This window comes from Aedes aegypti, chromosome 1, assembly GCF_002204515.2.
Source record: "Aedes aegypti strain LVP_AGWG chromosome 1, AaegL5.0 Primary Assembly, whole genome shotgun sequence".
Classification (NCBI taxonomy): Eukaryota; Metazoa; Arthropoda; class Insecta; order Diptera; family Culicidae; genus Aedes; species Aedes aegypti.
The window spans coordinates 228,651,856-228,679,793 of NC_035107.1; the positions used below are offsets into that span (position 1 = coordinate 228,651,856).

The window sequence follows — 27,938 nt, forward strand, 5'->3', positions numbered from 1 at the left end:
TGTTTCGGTCCCCCGAGGATTTTCGAAATATCTCCGGATATAGACGACTAATGATTATAATCGACAAAGATGTTAAAACTGGAAAAGAATTTGTGAAAAAATGGTACAAAAATATTGAAAATCAGAAAAAGTTATTGTGATGTAAATGTATCTGCTAGTAGAGGAGTTAAGTATACCAGTCATAAAAGTTTCGATATTTTGTGTTTTGTCCATCGAACTTTTGCCCACACTCGATTTGAACTTGCCACACTTGTGGGGCACAAGTTCGTTTTAGACAATCAATTTTAACTGTTATAACTAAAAATGGGTAAATATTATGACACACATTTGTTCAGCAAAATTGTAGCCAATATGTTGAAGGTTCACTGTATGATATTTATTCCCTTACAACTGTTATAGTTTTTTTTTCTGGAAACTTCTGTCACATCTTACTCTTATGTGCAATATAACATATTAGATGCAATACAGCGTTTTGTAATTGAATGCCAAAGTAGCATTATTCTTGTGTGTAGATACAATAAAAATATAATTCAATATTATGTCAAAGAACGCAATATTAATTTTATATTTTGCAATGTTGGTCAAACTTATCAAAGTTCTAACACCGACAACACTCTCAATCGTTTAACTATGAAGAACAGCCTTCAATATAAAAAAAGGAAAATCTCTGCTGGAAGCAATAATAGAAAATAAACGAGAGCCAAGTCCATACACCTTTGTTCATTATCCGCGTGACTTTATGTTTTTTCTTCTTCAATGTTGTTTTCAGTGGATTCACAACTATGAAGCGAGCGAAAGGCAACCACTTTGTAAGCAATACTTTTGCCGATGAACCCCTTTACAATAATCAAAAAGTCAGCGAATCGCTAAAATGAAATTGTACCCCGTATGACATAAAGCCGTTTGGTATAAGGCCATTGAGCTTGAGTTTGAGCTTGATTGGCCGCCCATGGTTGCTACTCCAGTATTGCCAGATCAGCTGCACTTACTCAAGGAACCAACCGGATGTATGCTTGGGACTAACAGACACCCTAAGTGTATAAGTGCTGATGATCTTATATTTTTAGGCAACAATGGCGCCTGCCACGTAAGAATGCAGACCAAAGAGGTTAAGAGGGGGGAATTGATGATGCTGGCTCCCACGGTAGACCGTATATACCAGTGCGTCTAAGCCAGTTCATGCGGGAAGGGTGTAGGAGAGGTAATTTTTCTATGGCAGAGAGGGGGACGGACCTGGTGTAGTGGTTAGAACACACGCCTCTTACGCCGAGGACCTGGGATCGAATCCCATCCCCGAGATAGTCACTAAAAAATTCAGTGATGACTTCTTTCGGAAGGGAAGTAAAACCGTTGGTCCCGAGATGAACTAGCCCAGGGCTAAAAATCTCGTTAATAAAGATAGAAAAAAAAAATCTATGGCAGAGAGGTTTGCTGTTTGGTTAGCAGACTGCCTATATATCAGGCGTAAGGAAAGGCGTGCTATAATGATGGAAGAATGGAAGCGTAGGGAAACGGGTTTTTTGTCCGTCTCTGGTTCTATCGAATGATCAGCTGTGATACATTAGGAGTGTAAAGATAGAAGCAAGCGATAGATACAACCAGTGTTGTGAAAAACTCAATTTCTCACAACTCACGCTTGAGATTTTTCATGCGTGAGTTGTCAATCATACAACTCAGCAGTCAAAAAATCATGATGAGTTGGCTCACCTTTTTAACTCATTGTCTCGTTATTCCACAGTTTACTCACACACGGCAATAATTTCTTGTTAGTCTGGTAAAATTATAGTAATCCTTTCTAACGTAAACAACAACATTCGGATTTCACGAGTTTTTGCCGGGTTTTGCGACTGAATCATTTCTTACGGTTTGAGTTGATTGAGTTCATTTTACATCAAAATCTCAAGCGTGAGATTTGCGAAGCAGATCTCTAATGAGTTTGCTCTCACAGGAGAGCGTATTGATTGAGATTTTGAAAGTGAGTCTATCAACACTACAAACTAGGAGCAAAGGGAAAGGCCTGGGATTGAGCCCATGACCTTCTGCTTATGAAGCAGAAGCGGTAGCCAATATTCCACCAACTCCGTCTAGATCAGCGATATTAATTTTTCGCTTTTCGTTCCCACAAATCACAAACCGGGAAGGCAATTTCAGTTCATTCATGCTGTTTTGTTCTGTATTTTGATTTTCACAACATTTTGACAGTTTTTGTGAGATCATTTACACCCTTTTCAATATGAACCAACCATGGCTGAAAATCCCTTGAATAAAGATAATAAGAATATTATTTACTACTTTATCATCTTATCAGCCCTTTGATTTGGGGCCTTCCTTAGCCGAGTGGTTAGAGTCCGCGGCTACAAAACAAAGTCATGCTGAAGGTGTCTGGGTTCGATCCCAGGTCGGTCCAGGATCTTTTCGTAATGGAAATTTCCTTGACTTCCCTGGACATAGGGTATCATCGTACCTGCCACACAATATACGAATGTGAAAATGGCAATTCTGGCAAAGAAAGCTCTCATTTAATAACTGTGGAAGTGCTCATAATGCCAAGAAGAAGCCCTTTGATTTTAATTCATTTAATATCAATTTAACAAAACTTTTCTGGAAAATGTTGTAAGCAATCACTTTATTACTTATAAGCGTGCATGAGATCGTTTAAATATGACGTAACGTCGACGGGTCTTCTGTAGTATTGCGGTCCATACCAAAATTTTAAATTTTCCATACAAAACCTATAACGAGGAGGAGAAAGGAGGTCTAAAAATGATCATCTATCAATACTTCCATATATATTTTGAGTTTGTTTTGTGCAATTAATTGATAGTCTTAGACTGGGCGGGTTAACCAACTATACCACAGAACGGGTAACGATTCTGCAGCGCAATCGGCCAACCTGAAACCAAAGTCCGTCACGACCCCATATTATCCTTCAAAACCCTACACCTCCTCCGGCTCTCTGAGATGCCCAATTCGACTCTCCTAAGCGTGCCTACGAACAACAATCAAACAAATAGTCTTTAATTTGTGCCAGAAATGTCATGAACACGAAAGTCAACGATTTTTGAAACAATTTGTAGAAGCCTTAAGCCAATTGAATATTAACCTGGTTGTTTCGTCTATTTTGCCAAGCTTCCAACTAGTAATTAACATAAAGAAGTCATGCTTACGTTTTAGAAACCCGGCTAAAAACATCCATTATTGGTACACCTCCCCTATACACATGCAACAATGGTCAATTGGCGAAGAAAGCCCTCAGTGGAAGTACCTTTAAATCTAAGTTGAGAAGTAGGCTCTTTCCAATGTGTGACTTGTCGTAAAAAAGAAGATTTTCTATGTGTTTCACCAGTTTGTCTATAATCAAAAGTTACGAGACTACAGTAAGGGACCGATCCAGTGTTTCGATTCTAGTGTTTCGAAAACACAATGACATCTTCTTCTTCTTGGTATTACGTCCACATTGGGACAGCCTAGTGTTCACAGTTATTCACTGAGAGCTTTCTTTGCCAAAGTTGCCATTTTAGCATTCGTATATCGTGCGGTAGGTACGATGATACTCGAAGCCCAGGAAAGTCAAGGAAATTTCCATTACCAAAAGATCCTGGACCGACCGGGAGTCGAACCGAGGCAACTTCAGCATGGCTTTATAGCCGCGGACTCTAACCACTCGGCTAAGGAAGGCTCCACACAGTGACATCTGTTGGTTAATTTTTTTTTCCCAGTTTTGATTTACAAGATGGCACCCACTCATTAAAAAAAAATCTTTGTCTCGATCTCTTTCTATGTCTATGATCCTTTGAACATCGAGATGTAAATAACCAACTGCTTTGTTGAAAAAATACATATATATTTATTTTACTCCCGTGATAGTATCAGTTAAGTTTGCTACATTCCAATCAACTGAAACCCAATTAATTTAGCTGACACAATCGCAGTAATTGAAGATGAAACGATAAAAAATAAACATGGCAAAATATATACGAAGCAGAGACGTGTCGTTATCTCAATCTGTGACACGTCAAAGTTTTAGATCTTATCAATACATTAGTACCTTGCCCAAAAAGTATGATTGATTGTTACCTTTGCAAAAAGATCCGAGATGAAATTGAAGTCGGCTGTTACAGGGCTATTTAGCGATTTTTTTTTAAGTGATACATTTAAGTGGTTTTGTCATTTCGGTCGTGTGACAAAAAAAAAATTAAGCATATAAGGAAATCAAAAACCCGTACGATGGAGGAGCGGTATGTGGTAGTCAAAAATTGATCATGTTTTTTTGGTAGCTGGAAACACTGCACAAATAAAATCGATTAAGGTGAATATAGCGAATTACATTTCATTACTTCATTACACTTTTTTATTAAATTTATGGAAGGGATTATTAGAGTATGTTTAAGAGAAAATGTAAATACTAATTGAACTTTAACACTCTACTTTTGCAAAAAATATATACTAAAATCACTAGTAAGGCGAGCAAAATACCTTTAAACTCTAATATGTTGCTTATCTTGACAGATGGGCCTATTTCGTCTGCGACGTACAGATTTCTTCGACACTGAATAGGGTAACGGTCGTATTTTGGACCCCCTAAGGATGTGATTTTAGTTTTTTGTCCCAATTAATTAATTGCACAGCGTAACCAAGTCAAATAACATGCTTAAATGTAGAGAAAAACTTCCACTACGAGATAAAAATGCCCAAAAGGTCATGTAGGATCCAAGAAACATCGAAAATAATTGAATTGTGAAGCAGTGTTTTTCATTATTTTGGACACACCAATACATTTTTGACCCTCAAAGTATATATTTTGGACCTCCGGCATTTTTTATCATTTGGCGACAAAGCTCACGGCACCTCTATATACTCTATATAATCAATCGATTGACAATGGAAAACCGTAGGAACTCTACGCTTTTAGTTCAGAATCTTGAAAAAAGTTTTTGTTTACATTTGAAAAATTTCTGACGGCTTCAATTTCTGTGTGTAACGTGTTGTAACGGTTGCATGGATGAACTGATTAAATTAAATAAATTTCAGATAAAATAAACACATTTTCTATGTACAAACGGTCGATGCAAGTGTGGAATAGTCCAATCTTTCCAAATGGCATGCGAATTGAGTTGGTCTTTCGAATTAAACTGGGAAATTTCCAGGAAAATGGCCCAGGGGGTCCAAAATATATAGAGGTCCAAAATGTATTGGTTACTTTAAGCCTGTAAGTCGCAGACGAAATAGGCCCATCTGTCAAGATAAGCAACATATTAGAGTTTAAAGGTATTTTGCTCGCCTTATTAGTGATTTTAGTATATATTTTTTGCAAAAGTGAAGTGTTAAAGTTCAATTAGTTTTTTTTTTCTCTTATGCCATTCATATTGAATCGAGCAGATTCATGTGACTCGTCTATAGTGACTGTCGATCTACAAGCAACCATACATATTTCAGAAATCACGCGTCGATTCCCACAGTAATTCTGTCACAACTGTCGAAATACTAGAGTGACAGAGCCGTGTCGAGCATCTTTTTTCGGTCGACAGTGTCGTGTCATTTTGATCGACTCGACTTATAAAATAGGGCCCTTAATAATAATAGAGTTGTACGCCGTATTAAAATTTGCAGAGTTTTTCTGTATGTTACCAGCATTCTCATCGTAATACGTATGACGATCAAATTCAATCAACTGAAGATTATCGGTAAACAGCAAGTAAGCTTCTTCTTGATTTGTTATCCAATTGAACGTCTTGAAAAACTAACGAACAACAACAATACATATTTATTTTCCAAGTCATCCGCTTAGAAACAGAACCGAAATAATGAATGCTGCCATCGTGTATTGGAACATCTCGGATTCCGGTTATTTCGGTTGCGCTCAAATTTACTTCCAGAACAGGTTCATTTGCTTCTTATTGACAATACGTTTCCTTTGCAACTTGAACTGTCGATTTTGTGATTTTCGAAGTATTTACTTCCACTTTTTTTTTCCAATCATTCATTTCACATTGAAACACGTGACAAATGCAATGTTATATAAGTGCCATCACTTCCTAGTTGAGAGAGAGCTAACCAAACTGGCCTTCTTACTGAACATAGTTTGTCGTAAGAAGTCACACTGAAATAAGTTGATTCGGGGAACGTTTGGTTGAAATAGGCACAATAGGTTGGATTGTTCTTAGCGAACCAAATTGCGTCACTCTTTTCAGTTGCGATAATGTTGTGCTGAAGTAAGCTCTTTGCTAATTCATGGAAATGAATGAATTTTTAGATTTTGTCGATTCGACATGAACTTGTAGATTCAGGTTTTCATTATTTGATGTAAATAACACGTCATGCAACGCTTATATTAGGGTGCTGCTTATTGTTCGAATCCTCGCTAAACCAAAAGTTCGTGTGCTCTTCTGAATTTAGTAGGTAGGATAGGGAGGACATACTAAACGCATTAGAATATTCAGGTAGGATAACCAAAGGTTTGTACTATCCTTGACAGTGATTATCTGATCTCAAAGATAAGATCGACGAATAGCCTAATAAACTATCGAATGCCTAGAGCTGTCAGTAAAAACAAAAAAATAGACCGTATTGGCAACTAGATGCTTAGTTAGTTGCAATAAAGTTTATGTATTTAATTTTCATAAAGTTTCTTGCAAAAAGATGCAAATGTATTTATCAAAAAATGTCCATTGGGCCATTAAAATTATATTGTAATTTTGTCTGAAATGGTTCTACAAAATTATTGAATGTGTAATGGCAAAAACGAAGATGCAATTTGAAATTCGAAGAACACAAATTTGTGAATCATGTGGGGCCTAAAAACCAAAGCCATATTGAAGGTGTCTGGATTCGATTTCTGGTCGGTCCAAGATCTTTTCGTAATGGAAATTTCCTTGACTTCCCTGGACATACAGTATCATCGTATCTGCCACACGATATACGATTGCGATTGAACAAACTTTCTTTACTATAACAATTTTAGATAAACAAACAAACTCGAAAGCAATACAATCAATCATCGAATTTGACTTGAGTTAGAAACTCATCAATACTACAATTCGGTACCCACGTTCTCTGCCCTCCTTCAGTCAACCTCACATCCATCCATCCGAAAACAACCATCGCGAGCGGAAGCGCAAAAAACTTAACTTGCTGACCTTCATATCTTGGAGGCACGTCAATGCTTGCTCCACGTTTCGTGTTCGCTATATCTTATGCTGGAGCTACTTGACGTCACAGCGCGTCGTATCCAATAAATTTAAAGCTCTCGGACACGCGTAATACACAAGCGAACGTGATTTGTTTTTCGGCTTCTCCGATTTTGTAGACATCCAATAGCGGTAAACACGATGACAATCATATCTAGATATGATTTAGCCGGTGTAGACGTTTCAATGACTCTAGGGGGGATTTTTTTTTAGCTGATGGTGTAAGTCTCTAAAAAGCCCATAACTGCTTGACTGGTCATGTGCTAATGAACTACGCATCCAGTCCGAACTTGGCTTATGGGATTTCCACTGGTGCAACTAACCCACTATGGGCGATTAAGCGGTCAAAATTCTAAAAATATACTTAATCTTTCGTTAGTACAACTTTGCTTTAAAAACTATTGGAAATATGCAACTTTCGGACGAATTGTTCTCCATACAAAAAGACACAATTTTGTGAACAGTACAGTAACAGCATGACTGTCTTTCACGAAAATGTACTTTACATACTATGCTACTTAGTACATACTAACATTACAGTTTTCGTTATGTCGTACTTTGAACACAAACAGGAATAAAGCCTCGTTTTTCGTACACAGCATCAACGCACGATACTTGGGCTCGTGCGACAGAACTTACTTTAAAAATCCTTTCAGATGTTAATGAACATAAACGTCTTATTTTGGAAAACAAATAATTTGTTTTTATCTGGGCAAAAATAGATAAACAACGCGTCGTCAATGCAAAAATCACAGTCAGATTTGATCAATAAATAATTCGATGATTCTATTAATAGATAAGTTGCTCGATAAGCTTTTAAGATAAACAAATTTTAACAGAAGTAAGGTACCCCGGGGCATGTGAGAATCCGGGGTAAGTGGGGCGTTTCGTCATAGCTCAACTAGGAAAAGTTTTTCATGGGGGTATTCTTCTAGAAAGTTGAAGATACAATGACAAGGAATGTATTTAGTACTAAACATATTGTTATTTTTATTACCATGTGGTTCATGTAACAGTTGTCAGTTCAGCGCCATTTTCAACTTGCATGACAAATTGTGACACGTTTCACGTCTTGCATTGACTCGCAAAAAATAAATGTGTTTTAAATCGAATTTCCATCAGTAAGCAATAATTTTTAGTATTATTACAAGCTGCTAACGATAAACCAGTATTTTGTTTTCATTTCATATGAAATATTCGATGGTCTATCTTACCCCAAAATATATTTGTACCTGGGGTAAGTGGGACCTATCAAAACAAAAACCAGAATCAAAACTTTTCGTACACGTTTCATACATTTTGCTAGAGAGTAGCACTAAAACATTCAAACTAATGATTTTGATTAAAAAAGGTCAACCACAAATTACGTAATTGCATAAGAGGGAGAAGAAAAGTATTATTATTCTTTATTTTTTAATTAATGTTTCATTTTTGAAATACGACTTCAAAATTGAACAAACACACAGCTGAAATTTGAAATGCATCATGAGAACGATTACTTTTCTATATTATTTGAACTTTATTTGTTATTTCTACCAAATTAAGTAGTGATGGCAAACAATTCCATCCCATAAGGTGGTTTTCTGTCATGTATATAAATAATAACAAAACATATTTATAATTTCGTCAATTATTGATTGTTTATGTGCTACATTTTAATTAAGAACTTATTAATGATATATTTTGAACACGTTTAATTCCTCTTTACGCTTTTATTGAGGAATTTTTAGTTAATATTAAATGTGAGGTGACATACTATTAAATATAGGGTTTCTTCCTAAAACGTAACGTATTTTATGGTTGATCCCTTATATACATCAAATATGTACTTAAAATTAAAAATCTATGACTTATCAATCCTATTATTGTAATGATTGACTTACTGATGTGGATTGACGCATGAAACTGGATGTGTCCCACTTGCCCCGCTTAGCGAGGTAACTGCGTCCATTGGCTCATTCTAAAACTTTCTTCCAAGGTTTTCACAATTTCGAAATTATTCGATTAGTTTCATGCACACACCAGCAAATATGTTGCCAAAAGGTGATTGTGTTGTTGGATTTGAAAAATATTGACATTTGAATATTTTATTGAACAATTTGTTTGAACTATCGTTTTTTTCGTTCCCACTTGCCCCGCGGTACCTTATGTCTTTTAAAGCTCCACGATTGCATTTTCTTAACATGAGAATTAGCTTGACATCGATGATTATTCAAATGAAGTCTATCTGACACATACAGACATATAAACCTGAATTCTATAAAAAAAAATCATATATAAGTCAGAAAATCATATTGTTAATTTTATCGTTATTTAATGAATGAACAGTGTCAACTTTTAAAAAAGTATACAAACTGTTTAGAAATGTGTATGTGTAGAGTAATTTCTCGCTAAACGTTGAACAGGTCGTGCTTTTAACGTGCTTTTAATATTTAACGCGAAATCAAACCGTTCAAAAATTGGGATCTTACCACAATAGTTACAAAATTCGATAACCCTTATTTTATCGTGCAGCCCTCAAGCACCGCGCTGATCCTATGTACGAAGAGCAACGGGTTTCCACCTGTTTGCGTACAAAATACAACATCACGAACACTGAAGTGTTGATATGACCAAAACATGAATATGGATCGTTTGTAGGGTATCAATATGTTCAGCAAACTTGCTTGTGCTGATCAAGAGCATATTTTTGTGAAAGGCAGACATACCAGTGACTATTAGCACTAATAATATGCCATTAATCAGCACCATAGATGCATACAGGCATCATTATAGCACTACAAATGCTTACACGTCTAAAAATAGCACTTCCACAATATAGAGCTCTATATTCGTATGTTGTGCTATCCAGTGTTACGAGAGATATACCACGTGCTTAGTGCTTGCATGCATTGGTAAAAGGGAGCAAAACATACATCTTCTCACCACCACAATCAGATTTTATGATCAGGAAAAGTGATAGTTAAATTGGTCTATCATGTTCTGTAGCCTAAGGAACTGTAGTTCCTCGTTGATGTTAGATTGGCTTTTCGGTCTTGACAAAATTAAAAATTAAAAAAATAAAAACTGTTAATTTATTTTGTCCAACAGTTTTTAATTTTGTCAAGACTGAAAAGCCAATCTAAAATTAATAAGGAGCAGAACTTCAAACATTACGAGTGTCGCAGGTTCGAGACGCAAATGAGGAATTTTCATCGCCATATAACAAGGATTCAAATGTGGCAATCATCGTAATAAAGACGAAAAAACCTTAAAATTGAAGATAATATGATTGCAAGAACTTCTTTGAAACATTTTATTTTTGCTTGTTATTTGAGTTATTTTATTCATTTATTCATTCAATGACTTCGTGTATTAGTTGCTTGGCCGCTTACGCAAAACTTATCTGACTGCGTAAGCGATAGTGCAAAAAAAAAAAATAGCCCTGAAAATCGGGCAAAAACAACTGACGTTTCTCACATGGTTTAATATTGGCATTAGTGGTGCAGAGAAGCACGGTTATATCTTTGCACAATATTCCGCCTTTTCTGGCATTATTATAGCATTATATGCGTAAGTAAAGCTGTAAAACATCAAGTTGCCGTATTCCCAAGTAACCACTAGCCCGCTTGTTCGTCCTTATAGGGCTATTATATAGGTAGCTAAAATTAGGTATGCCAGCCGTATTAAAGCACTATACTAGCACGCAAGGTGAATTTTAGAGCTATTTGGTAACTTGGGTTATCATCGTGCCTAATGGTTACTTGAGATGCTTTAATATACACGGTTTATAAATTATAAATAGATAATGTGAGAAATTGTCATTTTATGAGTATTTATACCAAAACATTATGAAAAATGAGAATACCGCTACGACATGTTCTCAAAAGTTGTGCCTTTTGGTATGAAGATCATTTATTCCGTTGAGAATTGCCCTATAGGTCATGAGATATACCAGTATTAACGAAAAATCAGGATGTAAAATTTATAAAGGGCGTACTTCAAATTTTGAACAAATCTCTTAGGATTTTGCTAGATTTGGTGGGTTGCATTATTATAGTGAATACAGGCTGTTAGCAAAACTATTGAAATAGGCGAAATTTTGCTTTAATTCAAATGTTCATAACATTTTGTAAAATTGACGGGTAACTTTGGACTAGTTTCAGTTATCAAACTTCAAGTTTTTTGAAAGCGATGCTTTCAAAGTATATTCAGAATGTGAGATTGTCGATTTGGGACATATCGATTAGGTTATCGAACTTCATGATTTTTTCAATATGATGCTTTCGGAAGCATTTTCAGAACCACGAGATGCAATGACCACTATATACAGTATTGGACAAAACATTTGCAACTTTTTCGATTTTCCATACAAAATGGTCAACTCTAGAGGGTTATAGCTGATCCATTTATGGACCGATTTGAATGAAATTTTTACAGTGCTTTAGAAATAACTTCGTTAAAACTTTTGAGCTCACGATTGGAAAATTATTCAGAAATGTTGAAATTCAAGTTATGTTTGATGTTCTGTGAAAATTCAATCAAATCGGTCCATAAATAACTGGGATCTAGCTTACCAAAGTTGATCATTTAGTATGGAAAATCGAAAAAATTGCAAATGTTTTGTCCAATACTGTAGATGTCAAGCGCCTCGAAGAATGGGATATGATTACAATTTTTCAATTTTTCTAGGGGAATTGTGAACATCTATTAAACTTCATACTATAGAAAAATATGAGCTACAGACAAGATGTTTTCTGGAAATGGCCTCCAGAATTCCAGAACTTTTCCAGCGGGAGATCTTTTGCAGTTCTGTTGATACAGTATGCCAAAGCTACAGTTTGTGAGAAAATAGTGAAAAAATAAAATTAAAAAAAAATCATTGCAAACACAATGAATTGAATGAAGTGTACTACATTATTGTAATATTTTTTATAGAAATATGTGCATCGTTCAAAAGTTTAATCATATAAAAAACAAAATAAAAATTTCCAAATCAAAGGTGAGTACGACATTTAACTGTACATTGGGGTCAGTTTTGACCAATAGACACTCTAAAGAAGCTGTAACTTTGTAGAAAAAAAGTGATAGAAACCTGCCTTTCTCTGATTTTTTTTTCTAATTTCTGAAAAAAAAAACACATTTTCGTGCTAAAAAAAGCTACAAATATGACATTTGGGTATTAAGGGTAAAAATAACCCATAGCTTTGAAAGACTATCAAAAATCGACTTTGAACTGATTTTCGTATATGAAACATGTGAAACCAGGGAATGGAAACCTGGATATTTTTTGTAAGTATGGCCACTCTGCACACAAGGGCACAAGGACAACTGGTTATCAGAAAGAACTGGTACACATGATATCCTAAAGGTCATACGCAAGTTCATACGTATGACACGTTACCAGATTTTTTAGTCCGGTTCCGATAGGTCTCTAGAAATACCTTCAATAATTCCTCCAGGAATTCTATCAGGTGTTCTTCTAGGGATTCCTCCTTAGATTATTTAGGAGATTTTTGCAGGAAAATCTCTACAAGGATTCTTCTAGAATTTTATGATGATTTTCTCCAGTAATTCCTTCATAAATTATAAATCATAGTTCTCCAAGGATTTCTCTGGGAGCTTATCGAGCATTTATTTCCAGAGATTCCTTCAGAGATTCTTCAAATGTGTTCTCCTGATATTCTATCTCTAGGAATCTTTCCAGAGTCACCTCCTACGATTCCTCCAGGAAAATCTCTACAAACTTTTTGGTTTTATCCAGGAATTCCTCCAGGGATCTTGAAGAATTTCTTCTGTTATTTCTATAATGATTTCTGCAGAAATAACTATAACTATACTTGTAGAAATTTCCCTAGGTATTCCTTTCGATATCCCTCCAGGAAGTATTCCGGATTTTTTCCAGAGATGCCACCAGGAATTTATTCAGAAGTTCCGCCAGGGATTCTACAAGAAGTTACTTCAAGATATTCCTTCAAGAACTTTCGTAGGGATATCTTCAAGAGAATCGCTACATGAATCACTCCAAAGATTTTTCCACGTAATCCTTCAGGAAATCATCGAGAAATTTAACACAGATTCGTTATTGGCCTGCGAAAATTGCTGTACAAATTCCTCTTGAGATTCCCTCATGAACTCATTTATGATTTTTTTTAGAAATTACTCTAATAGTGCCTCCAGGGATTCCTCTAAAAAATTTTACTGGATAAATTCTTGGAAGAATTACTGGAGAAATTCTTTGAGCCATCCCTAAAGGTAACTCAAGGAAAAGAGCATGAACAAATCTTTAGAGCAAACCCTAGAGAAAAATATGGAGATATCTTTGTAATATCACATGAGAGAAACCTCAGAGTAATCTCTTGATGAATCACTGAGAAAATCCCTTCAGGAATCCTTGTCTAATCCCTGGAAGAATCCTTGGAAAATTCTTAGAAAAAAAAAACTTGCAGAAATCTCTGGAGGGATTCCTGAAATAATCTCAGGAACAATTTTTAGAGAGAGCCTTGTGAAAAATTTGGGAGTAGTTCTTAAAAAAAATCCTAAAGAAATTGCTGGGTAAATCTCTGGAGGAATCCCTGTAGAGGTTTACCTGGAAGCATCCCTGGAGGAGTCTTTGGAGAAATTCCTGTAGGAATCTCTAAGTCTAAAGGATTACCTGGGTAAGTTGCTGAATGAATTCCTGGAAGCATCTGAAGAGGAATCCCTGGAGTAATTTTAGGAGAAATTCCTGGAAGAATTACTGTGAAGATTATGCGAGATGAATTCCTGGAGAAATCCCTGTAGAGATATTTCTGGAGAAATCCCTGGATAATCCAAGGAGGAATCAATGGAGAATATTTTGGAGAAACATCTGAAGGAATCCATGGAGGGGTTTTCCTGGATAAATCTAGGTAGAAATTTGTCTAATGTTATCCTTGAAAAAATCCCAGAGTTTTTTCTGGTAAAATTCCTGTAGTATCTCTCCTGGTTAATCTTTGGAGGAATTTTTAGAGGAATCCGGAGGAATTCTTAGAAGGCCAGAACGAATTCCTGAGGAAATTCCTTGAAGATTACCTGGAAAAATCCTTGATACAATTCACATAGCAATTTTCCAGGAGGTATTCCTCAAGGAATTCGAGAAGTAATTGCTTGAAGAATCCCATCGCAATAATGCTGAGAAGCAGACTCTGTCTTGGTTGTGACGATACGCCAGAAACAAGATTCTTTAACTTATTTCAGTTATGATTCGTGGTTTACGGCTAACCAGATTAGTGAAAGTTTTATAACCACCAAAAAACTAAACATAGCATATACTTTGCAATTGCATTAAATGGACAAATTGATGAGAAATTTGCAAAAAAGTTACACATTGGGAGCCCGCACTAAATCTCAGCCAGCACGTCGTTGGCGAGTAGTGTGTGGTATATTAATACCTAATAATTAATGCACTCTCGGGCTAGGCATTGCATATACAATAGAAAGCGTTGTGTTTGTATGGGCATCTAATTCTTCCGAAAGAAGTGCGTTTTGTGAAAGAGGACCACGTGATTATTGAGCTGAAATCTACATCAGGTTAACTTCTGCGTCCATGAGTCCTCTCGTGGTGTAGCGGTAACGCTCTCTATCTAGTGAACAGGGAGTCGTGAGTTCGATTCTAACCGAGAAGACGTGTAACTTTTTCACAAATTTCTCATCAATGTGTCCATTTAATCAAATTGAAAAGTATATGTAATGATTAGCATTTTGGTAGTCCTTAAGAATTTTATGTTTGGTATTTGGTATGGTGTATATTGAGATTTGGATGAAAAAACCACGAATTTCGAGTTGTCACATGATAGGACTAAATGATGGTCCAAAAATGTCCACATCACATCCTACCGGAATCGGTTCCGGAATTTGCCTACCAAATCCGACCATAGCTAATTTTTAGTACCCTTGGTGCTCTTGTAAATCCGACAGAAAAATCGTGAAATTTGAACCGTCGTACCATGCATGCGTATGCACTTCTGGATATGATATGTACCAGCCCTAATGTCCAGAGTGGCCATACTTACAAAAAATGTTCCCCAGTTTCTTATCTTTCATATAAAACTTAATAAGCGAGAATCGGTTCAAAAATGGATTTTTCAGAGTATTTCAAAGTCATACCTAGTTTTTACGATTCGTCGTACCTATTTTCATTTCGGTCGCAATCAGTTTTCATTCGTCTCATAACTAACGGCAAACTGTGACATAGCGAGTGGTCAAAATACAACAGTTCATCGTTATAATAAAATGTTTCACTAGAAAATCAAGAACAACGGGCATCTCGCTCCATTCCTTCAGCATGATGAAATATATGGATTTCCTATAAAATTCATTGGCTACATATAAGCACAATAGCTTTTGACCTAAAAATCATGACAGCTGCTCTCAGTGCAGCAGATACAGCACAATCAATGGAACTGTTTTCAACGCCGGCCACGCACACATTGATGAGTACATCTTCTTTTTCTTAGTCCGACCAATTGAAAATTTTGTTTACGTACTCAATTAATTAAATGAGGGAATTTCTTGAAATTTCGTGAATTGTAGAAATTTTACGACATTCGATTGGAATGAAACCCTTCAGTGAAGATGTACGAAAGTTTTTAAAAGTGAGGGATTCCACGGAGGCATGCAAGTCGATTCTGATCGACCATTTCAAAAATATCTGAAACTTTGCACAGTTTTTCAGTTCCATCTAAATCGTCATTTTCCGATATCAAATCTTCAAGTTGAGTCACGACTAACTTTTCAAAAGGGTGTATGTGAAAATGGTTCAAAAATATTCAAAAAGCTGCACAGCAAAAACGGTTCGTTCGATTGTTAGACAACTAAAGAAACAAAGTTAGACAACTAAATAAAGATTCCAAAAAAAAATACACACGGTAAAAAAAAAAATTTTTGCATTGAAAAACATCATTTTTGTCACAAAAACTCAAATATCTCACAACCCTATCGGAATACCAACGTAATTTTTTGAGGGAAAACGGTCCATTATATTAGCTATCTACCATAAAAATTTGGTGATGGTAAGCCAATAAACAAAAAAGTTATGACATTTCAAATATTTCACAAATTTGACACTTAGTGAAATTTTTTTTTTCATTGTTAATTTTTTTTAGGACCGCAGTTTGTTGCTGAATTTTTTGTTAAGGGTACCACATGAGGTTAACAAGTTGTTTTCATGATATTTTATTTAATTATTCATAACTATTATAGCATCTATTAGAAAGTTAGACGCGATCCAGTGTTGTGATCTAAAGTCTTGATAGTGTCATAATTTTTATTGTACGTAACTGAAGAAAAATTCTCTCAATAGTGTTGAAAACTTTTGATAAAAGAAACCTATAAGAAATCTAATATTGAAGACAAAAGCTACAAAAAAAAGTTTTCTATACAGGTATACGACTATTTTACCTGCAAAAAGTTTACCTCGTAGAGAACAAGGCGGGTCTATACCCAGGTGATCTAGTATACGTAAAGCAGGTCGGTTTTCTCGGCGCTGGTTTTCTCCACAAAGTTAAAATCTGATTACACCTGGGTATAGACCCGCCTTGGTAGAGAATAGACTTTGTTAATCATATTTGGGAGAAAGCGAGTAACTTCAACAACATCAAAAACATGATAGGTACATACCATGAACATACTCACGAAAAAGCTAAAAATATAATACCACTATGGTTATAAAAGATTTAATTGTAAAATTTTTCTTCAGTCAAGCAAACGACACCAAACTAGTCAGTAAAAACTTAAAAGTGATTTTGTTTATTAAAATCTAACGAGCAACATGAGTAGTCGCTTTCTCAACTGTTGCAGGCCGTTTGCAGAAAAAAGTGTTCGAAAGAGCTACGAAATCTCACCGAAAGCACCATAGATAAACTGAAAGCGGCTGGTTATGCTCCAATGTCTAGATTGAATACAAATTTACGCATTTGTACGTCCTGCCGTTTAAACGTTGACAAACGGGCAATCTGTACATCATCGGTGGATCAGGTTGCAGGAAGTTCGAAAACAACAACAACTGAGGAATTATTAGATGCACCGACAACAACTGAGGAGTTACCAGAAGTACCAAGTGCAGATAGTCTTGCCACGGTACCATCAGCGACATCTGTTTCAACAAATCAATCAGAAGATGAGTGCATCCAGAAGGTCAACATCGAACGCTTCAACGAAGGGATAGCTGGAATAAAAGTGACTCCGATTAAATGGACGAAGATGGATTACGTCAATTATCCCGAGAAAAAATACCGTGAAATCAACGAAGCTGTACGAAGAAACCTCTTCAAATTAGGACCTGAGGATGTGGGAAATACAGACTACGATGAGGTAATTATGAATAAGAAGGAAAGGTTCTCGAATCTAGCCACGACAAGGAAAGAAAAAATATTGATTTTGTCGATGCTGCCAAGCTCGTGGTCTATTCAAGACGCCATTAATGAGTTCAAAACCAATAGAAATACAGCAAAAGAGGCAAAACAATTCAAAAATAACTGTCTTGCAACCAAAAATGCTAGGTCGAGTACTTCATTAACAGATGAGACAAAAGAAAAAATAATTCAATATTTTGAAGACGATGAAGTAAGTAGAGCTATGCCTGGCCAAAAAGATTATGTATCTGTAAAAAAAGATGGAAAGCGTCAAGCAATCCAAAAACGATTAATGATGACTACTTTGAAAGAAGCGTATACACGCTTCAAGGAAATTAACGAAAATATTAAGGTAGGTTTTTCCTCATTTGCAAGCCTTCGTCCAAGGCAATGCAAGCTTCTATCCAATTCAGGAACACATAATGTTTGTGTGTGCACAACACACGAAAATATTAACCTAATCTTACATAGTTTGAAAAGAATCAATTTATCAAAGGATATTAAAATGTTAACTGGTAGTCTTTTGTGTGAAAATACAACATCAAATTGCTATCTACGATCTTGTTCGGATTGTCCAGATTCTTCATCATTGGAAAATACTTTATTCGCTGAGTTTGAAGAAAATTATATTGATCAGTTATCATTTGAGCAATGGGTGACCACGGATAGGTGTGACCTAGAAACTATTGTAAAACCTGTAGATGAGTTTGTGTCATTTTTTTGCTTGAAATTAGAAAGTTTAATTCCTCACGTCTTTATTAAAACAGAGCAATCCCGCTTTTTAAAAAATACGAAAAATACATTACAAGATGGTGAATTTTTAGTCATTTGTGATTTATCTGAAAACTATAGCTTTGTATTGCAAGATGAAGTGCAGTCCCATCACTGGAACGTACAACAAGCTACAATTCATCCATTCGTTATTTATTTCAATGGAAGTACGCAAATTGAACATTTTAGTTTTATTGTAATTTCCGAAGATTTAAGACACGACTCAGTATCTGTAAATTTGTTCATTGCCAAAATGATTAACTTTTTACGCGTTGATAAGGATAAAGAAATCAGAAAGATATATTTCATGTCTGATGGAGCAGCATCGCAGTACAAAAACAGTAAGAATTTTTTGAGCCTATGTCAATTTAAATCAAAGTACGGAATTGATGCAGAATGGCATTTCTTTGCTACGTCACATGGCAAAGGTCCTTGTGATGCTATTGGAGGAACCATAAAGCGCATGGCCACAAGAGCAAGTTTAGCCAAATAACGTGAGCATCCAATTAATTCATAGATCGAAGTGTGCGGTGATTAAAAACGGAAGCAAAAATGTTTTGCTCCGTCAATTTTCTGAAAATTGTTTTATTTTGCCTAGTATAGAAACATGACGAATAGTTCAAGCAATTTGTGTAATTCGTTCAATTCTGGATGTGATTTGTAAGCCGCTCTATTATGGAGTTATTGAAACTAAGTATCGACAGTACCCGATCAATCTTAAATGGTTCACAGATAAGGAGACGTTTCAGCTGAAAGGTGTATCCGGTGAGTTTGTTTCAATTGAATCTCACATGGTTTGTGATTGCTTGAGGGCCATTGGTGCTCGAGCGCGGATAATGCTCTAAACTCAGAAGCGACAAACTGCACAATCGATGACCAATTGCTTTTAAACATTCCATGAAACATGTGAGGATTATCCTCATGATTACTCCGCCGTTTTTCATTTCATGGGGGGAAAGTAATCATATAATTTGTGTACTGGACACGTAGATAGTGGTAATCTGGTTGTACCTATGTACGCAGTTTTCATATTATTAAACTGTAGGTTTATGCTGTAAAGGCTGTAAAGGCTTTTTTTAACGAACATGGGTACAAAGAGGTAAGATACTTTAATAACACTATATATGATATATTACTATATATTGGGTATTGGGGAGGGGTAGCCTAAGGGAGTTAATTGAACTGTTGACTGGATGAAAGTACGTGGGGTCGCCATCCTTTTATCATGAAAAGCAGCCTTAGTGTTGTCTTCCAAAGGTCTTCAAAGATATTAACTAGCCCTGCTACAACAAACCATCAGGTAGATCATTCCATCCCGGTATGATTCTGCAGCCATAGGTAATCCTTGCGCTGATGGTGGCTAAATAATCATCATCATCATCATCATCATCATAACGTGAGCATCCAATTAAAACTGCAAAAGAACTATTTGATTGGGTGAATCGCAGAAAAGAAGAAGATTTAACAAAATTATCATTTTGTTTTACTACTACTGAAGAGTACGAATTAACGGCATCAGAGCTCAGCGAGCAATATAATAACGCGAAAACGATCCAAGGAACCCAAAAATTTCACTGTTTCATTCCATTGTCAGAAAATAAAATTAAAGCAAAACTATACTCGAACTGTACTGATAATGATGCAAAAGTGTTCGATATTGTAAAAAAATTGAATAACAATAAATAAATAAATAAGTATTAATAAAATGTTTTCATGATCTCATAACGCATACCCAAATCCAAAACTTTTAAAGTTTATAGGGGAAAAGCACCAATTTTCGACCCAGCTCTAATTTTCGACCCATCCATACAATTTTGGCCTACTTTGTATGGAAATCCGAAAATTGGCACAGAATTCTTGTGGGTCGAAAATTAGTGCTTTTCCCCTATATAACATTTAGAAACTCATCGATCATACTCTAAAAAAAATATCCTGGTAAAAAAAAAAATTATTTTCGTGTAATCTGTTAATTCATTTTAATTTATACATATATACATATACATATAATATTTATACATATACATAATATTTATACATATAATATACATAATACTAATGAATACATGAAAACGACTTGTTTAATTCACGCAAGGCCCTTAACAATAAAATCAGCAACAAACTGCGGTTCCCGTAATAATTTACACCGAAAAAAATTTTTTTTTCTACTAAATGTGAAAATTGTGACATGTTTGAAATGTCATAACTTTTTTGTTTATTGGTTTACCATCACCAAATTTTTATGGTAGATAGCTAATATAATGGACCGTTTTCCCTCAAAAAATTACGTTGGTATTCCGATAGAATTTTGAGATATTTGAGTTTTTGTGTCAAAAATTATGTTTTTTAATGCAATTTTTTTTTTTTTACTGTGTGTTTTTTTTGGAATCTTTATTTATTTTATTTATCTTTAAACACACCCAAGCCGTTCCCATAGGGAACGTTAGCCACAAGGAAGTGACGTTTCAAGTAATACTGTTTAATATGGTATGCCCTCTTCAAGATCTAATCCAATTTCTCTCGCCGTTCCCTTACGGTACCTATCCATCTAGTATTCATTGCTTTCTTCTCCATGCTCCCTTTATTTAGTTGTCTAACTTTGTTTCTTTAGTTGTCTAACAATCGAACGAACCGTTTTTGCTGTGCAGCTTTTTGAATATTTTTGAACCATTTTCACATACACCCTTTTGAAAAGTTAGTCGTGACTCAACTTGAAGATTTGATATCGGAAAATGACGATTTAGATGGAATTGGAAAACTGTGCAAAGTTTCAGCTCAATAGAAAAAAATGAAATAAAAAATTTTACCAAATTTTGGTGCTGTTGCTTGGAATCACTCAAGTGTAAAGTGCAAAGTGGATAATTATACTGAAGTGATTTATCGAAATACAGCAGTTTCATTTCTTGTTGGGTGTACTAGTGGACAAATCATATTACAGCTTTCACAAAATTACACCTTGAAAATGAATATAAGTTTGAATAATCGCCGAAGTGAAACATTTGAAGTTTATTACGACGAATAATAGTGCTTGCGACAAAGTAGATCGAAACCCTATAGACTAAAGGATCATATTTGAACTTTATAGGGTGTCTCATAAACTATAGACATAACTGAGGTAATATGAATCATAGTATTTTTTTATAGCAATTCAATAATTTTATGTTTTATTTTTTTTAATTTTCGTATAACTAAACCGCATTATTGATTAGTGCTAAACCGGTTAAAGGATTCTAAGGTATGTTGCGACATCTACAAATTGAAAATTAAAAGAATCGCCTAAAATTCAAAAATTACTCTTGATAGAGCAACAATCAAATGTTTGAAAATCATATTTTTATTTGTACTAGTCTGGAAATGGTAGTGTGGTGAAGTTATGCCCATACTTTCTGGGACACCCTATATTCGTATAGGAATGCCTTGGGAGGGAGAAACCGATACAAAATTATTGTACGTCAAGGTGAGCCGAGATTTCTGCTGTCACGAGCTGTCACTGTGAGCCCGGATCTTAAAAAGTGGACAAACATGAAAATGCGCAAAATATATTTTTGCATTTCATCCAAGTTGACAATAATCACATGTTTTTTTCCCATGTTGGTCCAGGAAGATCGAAGGTGCACAGCAAAAGAAAACTAGCGATTTTCTTCAAGCCTGTCTTGATTGTCGTTGGTGAGCGTGAGTTATCTTGCAGTTTGGAAAAGTTTTGTTTCATATTGAGTGTCCCTCCCAGGGAATTACCGACTTTCTTTTGAACATTCTTAGCAATTTCCCCTCAATGACAGCTGAAGCTCTAGAGCACTGGTTCCCAAACATTCTGTATGCACTACATACCTAGCGGCCAAGATAATTTTTCGCGACCCACTAGAGAAAAATAGTTAGATAAAAGTTTCCTGTAGAACAAGGCTATGGTTTCCAATTTTTCTAAAGTTTCAATGTTTGACAATTATGTAGCAAAACTCCATTAACAGCCAAAATTTTTTATAGATAAACAGCATATGGAGAACTTACACTTTCTTGGAGTTTCTTAGAGATTATTTCTACCAACTTTATAGTATTAATATTTTGAAATTTATTGGATAAATCTTCGAGTATTATTTTGGATATCTGAGAATTCTTAGGATTTCTTGGAGAATAATCTGTTTTTAACGTGTTATCAAATCTATGATAATTTTCGGTTTGTCGACGTACCCTGGGGGAGCAACCAAATGAGTTGAAAATTTGAGAGAGCTTTTTCCTTATCCTAAGGCACATATCTAGGGGATGCCCCGTTGAGTTTTACAACTTTTTTGTTTAAGGGCCAGTCTAACATGTTTCATCAATAACAAAACCCATTTTTCATTAAAGGCCCTCTACAAAAATTTGTAACATAATCTTGTTTTCCAGAAACAAAACATTGAATTTGTGTCACCAAACCCATTATCATGACGAAAGACGGCTAAAATATTTTTGGCCACTGAACTGTATGGAAACTGCCCATAGTGTAACCCACAGTACAAGCACACTTAGGTAGACTGCAAGCAGTATGATCTCCTCTGACCACTTGGCTGCGCAAATCCCGATTTCACTTTCAACGACGACCTGATCGTTAAGCTCGTTTCATCCAATTCTTGAGCCAATTGCGCCAGCGCGTCTTATTGTCCACCAACGCCGCCGGAATGATCGCGCATAATTTACCCTGATTGCCGAAATTATCCATTCGTATGTACCTACCTATATAAAAAAAAATCTCATCCCGTCTGTTGTTAAAAGATCATCTCGTCACCATTAGCGGAACGAGCCTTAACTGACGCTAGAGTGCTGATCATGACATTCAGCAGAGGGCACCTTACCGGAAGGTTGATACCCGAATCTAAGCTTGGCAACAGGAGAGCACACGATGCAATTTCAACAATCCCGTTTGGGCACAGTGATATAATTTGGTCATAGTTAAGTTCTATAAATGTTGAGTGAATTAACTTGAATTTAAGTTATTGCTTTTAAACTACGTCACGACTAGGATGATTTTGTGCGAACAGCGGGGCCTTTATTAGACGAGTGATTAGAGTCCGCGGCTACAAAGCAAAGCTAAGCTGAAGGTGTCTGGGTTCGATTCCCGGTCAGTCCAGGATCTTTTCGTAATGGAAATTTCCTTGACTTCCCTGGGCATAGAGTATCATCGTACTTGCCACACGATATACGAATGCAAAAATGGCAACTTCGGCAAAGAAAGCTTTCAGCTAATAACTGTGAAAGTGCTCATAAGAACACTACGCTGAGAAGCAGGCCAAGAAGAAGCATTATAATACTATCAAAGTTTTTTTTCTTACATCTACTGAGTGCAATGAGGACCCAAGCAAAGTCCAACATCAAGATGGCAGCATATCAAAAACATGCCTTGTTTCCAGAATCAAGTTGAATTCAAAATTTGATTTCAACTTATCGTTAAGGCCGGTGTCCGAGATTCGAAGCGTCCGAGAAATTCGAATCAAAACGGTAGCTCACGCTGCAATTGCACCAGAATACCTTATCTCTTCAATCCCCAAGGTGTTACTGCTTCGCTTGATGAGCATTACCTATTATTAATGCAATTCCGAAATTCCAGCTTGATAAGAAACCAAAACAGTCGCAACCAAACACGCACTCTCAACAGTAAACATGAACTTAAAACAAAAACAACCGGGAGCCATCCAACGGAAGATTGTTGGGAAAGGTTAAGTTACACATTTATCTCCTCACTGTCATTAAGAAATGTTTACTATTCTCCGAACGTGTGTCAGTTCTAAGCTCAGGTTGTGTACCTAGTGTTAGCCGTTTCGTCAGTTTGAGAGAAACTTCCTGGTGACGATGTTACAGAGTGGCCCAATTAGTGGGCCGTGTGATACGTGATGCGTGCTCGAGCTTTCAAACGTCTCACACGTTTCTAAGATGATAGTGACGTCGTTCTCAATCCGGTTATTTCGACTTTTAGTTTTCGGAAAATAGCTGTCCCACATGATTTGCATACTAAAAAGGATGTTACGGATAGAAGATTCCGATATGTTGCTCTGGTTTTGACTGCGAGATCTTTTCGCATGGTTGTTTTTGCCTTAAGCTAGATCGTACCATTCTCACCCTACTTTTTTTTAAGTGCTATCAAGAGCAATTTGTATTTACTACTTGCTTGTCCATATTGGTACAGCATACAACATGGCCGACCTGAAGATTTTGTTTGGAGAGTAAAAGCTTGTTCTTAAGACAAAGATTCGATTTTCTGCTAAAAAGTGGACAAAGACTTTTTATATTTTTGTTACATTTGGCTTGAATGCCCTCAATGTGATTTTTGAAAGTTAAATTTTTATCTAGCATGAGATACTTAACTTCATCTGACCAAATTATTCGAATTCCTCTTATCGTGACAATAATTCTTCTTGAAGGTTTCAAATAAACATCTTTTGGTTTATGTTGGAATATTATAAGTTGAGATTTGGAAGTATTAGGAGAAATCTGAAATTTTTGCAAGTACGAAGAAAAAGTATCCAAACTTTTTTGTAATCTACTACAGATGACACGCAGCCTTCGTCCATTGGCAGAATGGTATGTGTCATCCGCAAGCAAGGATTTTTGATATCCCTGTGGTAACTCAGGTAAGTCAGATGTGAAAATATTGTATAATATTGGTCCCAAAAGGCTGCCTTGAAGAATACCACCTCTTAGAGGAAGGCTTTCAGACTTGGAGCTCAGATAATTAACCTGAAGTGTACGTTTTGACAGATAACTTTGAATTATTCTAGCAATGTATGTTGGAAAATTTAAGTTTTTCATTTTTACAACTAAGCTTCCATGCCAAACATTATCCAATGGTTTTTTCTATGTCTAGAAGAGGAAGGCCAGTAGAGTGGCCTTCAGATTTGCTGGATCGTGTCAAATTTGTTACACGAAAAAGTTGGTGAGTGGTCGAATTTCCATGGCGGAATCCGAACTGTGCATTGGCAAAAATTGAATTTTCGTTGACGTGAACCATCATTCTATTCAAAATGTCCTTTTCAATGGAGGAAAGCAAACTGACTGGACGATAGCTAAAAGATTCTGCAAGATTTTTTGTCTGGTTTTTAAATTGGTACACCTTTTGCATTTTTCCATTTGTCAGGAAAATATGCCAACTGAAAACATTTGTTAAATATATCGACTAAGAAGGATAAGCTACTTTCTGAAAGTTTCTTTGATGAGGATGAAAAAAAAAATCCATCATCGCCAGGGGCTTTCATATTTTTGAATTTTTGAACAATAATTATCACTTCTTCCAAATCAGTCTCCAAGTAATTTTCGAAAACGGTCTCTTGATTGAGAATGCTTTCAAAGTCCTGAGTAACTTGATTTCTAATTGGACTAGTAAGCCCTAAATTAAAATTGTGCATGCTTTCAAACTGCATAGTAAGTTTTTGAGCTTTTTCGCAATTAGTTAGTTTTAATTTGTTTTCTTCTTTTAATGCTGGTATTGGTTTCTAAGGTTTTGTTTCAAAATTTTAGATAATTTCCAAAAGGCTCAGAGCCAGGGTTCAATTGAGAACTTTAATCTTCAAAATATTTGTATCTTAATTGAGAAAATCTTTTTTAATTTCTTTTGCAGATCCTGCCATATAATTTTCATAGCAGCATCGCGAGTACGTTGAAATTGCCTTCTCCTCACGTTTAAGTTTAAGTTTAAGATCATCGTCTATAATCACGGATTCAAATTTTACTTCACATTTAGGTATTGCAATGTTTCTGGCTTCAACAATGGAATTTGTTAAAGTTTCGAGAGCATTGTCAATATCCAGTTTTGTTCGTGAAGAAATGTTAACATCAAGATGACTATCAATATATGTTTCATATATACTCCAGTCAGCTCGAAAATAATTGAAAGTTGAGCTGATAGGATTGAGAATCGCTTCATGGGATATTTGAATTGTAACAGGGACATGATCAGAATCAAAATCAGCATGATTAAAAGTCGAGTCTAGTACACGACACTGAAGACGGCCTTACAGTTGAGGTCGAAATACGCGTATCTGCCAAAGGATACAAACTCTAGTGGAATTAAATGGTATAGTACTAAATTCGTTTTTTTCATCTACTTATAGGTATTCTACTAAACAGCTCAAAGATTTATTATCATGAGTAATCAGTTGGCTACAAAGATGACTAGAGCCGGTTAAGACCAAATCAAGCGTAGATGGGTTTCAAGAAGAGGAAAAACATGTAGAGGGTATTGAATTAAGAAATATCCTGAAGAGCACTCATCAAACAAAATTCTGCCGTTGGAATTGTTTTGCGAGTTATTGTATTTGCGATGTTTGGCATTAATGTCACCAATGACAAAAAAATTGAATTATTGCTAGTCAATTTTCGCAAGTCAGTTTGGAAAGAAATTACTTGCTGTTCATTGCATTGAAAAGGCAAAATGTCAGCTATAAAAGTATATTTACTAAGCTGTGTTTCAACAGAAACAGCCAAAGTTTCAAAAAAGTTTCAAATGAAGAAAAAAGTTGACGTTTTATATTCCTATGAATGATGATTGCAACTCCCTCACCTGCCCCATCAAGTCGATCATTGCGATAAACAAAAAAGTTTGGATCTCTTTTGAGTTCAGATTCAGGTTTTCAATAAGTTTTAGTAATAAATGCTTGTATGTATGTTATCAAATGTCAAAACATCAAACAACTCGTCCTCTTCAACATTCAAAGGACGAATACTCCCATGGTTGCTTCACTAATCTTCCGAAATAGAAACGTAAACCAATATCAAACATTCCTTTCAGTCTAACGATCTCCGAAACCAGACAGCCACCCGTCCCGAATGTGCAAAATTATTCCCCTTCTTTTACGAAACTTCATCTAAATGGACCTCGCGTCGCGGCTAGACAAAGAAAAGCACATGATTGCTTTTAAGATGTTGGTTCCAAAAAACTAAAAGGGGTCCGCTTCAAATCGCGACGCGTTTGTTCACGTCCTTCGTTCAACCCTTTCGTTTGGAGAGCAAATAAAAAAATCGCCAACATACCAGTCTTGCAGATGAGGCGCAGTTCAGCTGAAGAAGATCGAACGATTGTATCCTCGGGCTATGTTCGCTGTTTTGGTCGTTTTTTCCTGATTTTAGATTCTCTTCTTCCAGAGATTTAAAATCAGCAGCTATCCAAGTTTGAACACAGGTTAAATACAGAATTCAACGAGACGCTTCTCGCTGGATTATGTCACAAACACTAATTTCACTTCACATTCACACAATTCAGAATCTCACACTCAGAATCTCCACTTTAACCAGCCCTATAAACACTAATCCCTTTTATTTTTCACGAGATTTCACACGCGCGTGAAGAACTTCGCGCGCCAAATGACGACGACGACCACCGACCGACCGATTTGACCAACGGTAACGCGTATTGTTGCTCACTCTTCGAGCGCCCGTTTTCGAATGGATTGACCGATCGCAGCTAGCAGGCATACCGGCAAAGGCTCAAGCAGTCGGAGTCGTCGTCGTTGACGTCGTTGCGCTTTGTTGAATGAACGAACGCCGTTCATTGTTGAGTGCTCGAACTGCTAATGGCATCGCGACGCACCGGCGATGCGATGTTCGATTCGAGCAGTTGAAATGGAAGCACGAGTGTAGTAGGGGCTTTCAAATTGATTGCGTTCATCCA

At 36.0% G+C, this 27,938-nt stretch overlaps 1 protein-coding gene across 4 annotated transcripts in view; it reads right to left on the reverse strand.

The window, feature by feature from the left end:
* The window catches only part of LOC5580164 (large neutral amino acids transporter small subunit 1), a 104,790-nt gene that overhangs the window by 47,041 nt on the left and 29,811 nt on the right, over positions 1-27,938 (reverse strand). For 2 of the 4 annotated variants that reach the window (XR_002498578.1, XM_021837240.1), the window contains exon 1: positions 27,302-27,714. The exons of the other annotated variants lie outside the window; for them this stretch is intronic. The gene's annotated coding sequence lies outside the window, so the exon portion shown is untranslated. Of the gene's footprint in view, positions 1-27,301; positions 27,715-27,938 lie in introns of those variants that run through there. 4 annotated transcript variants of the gene reach the window in all.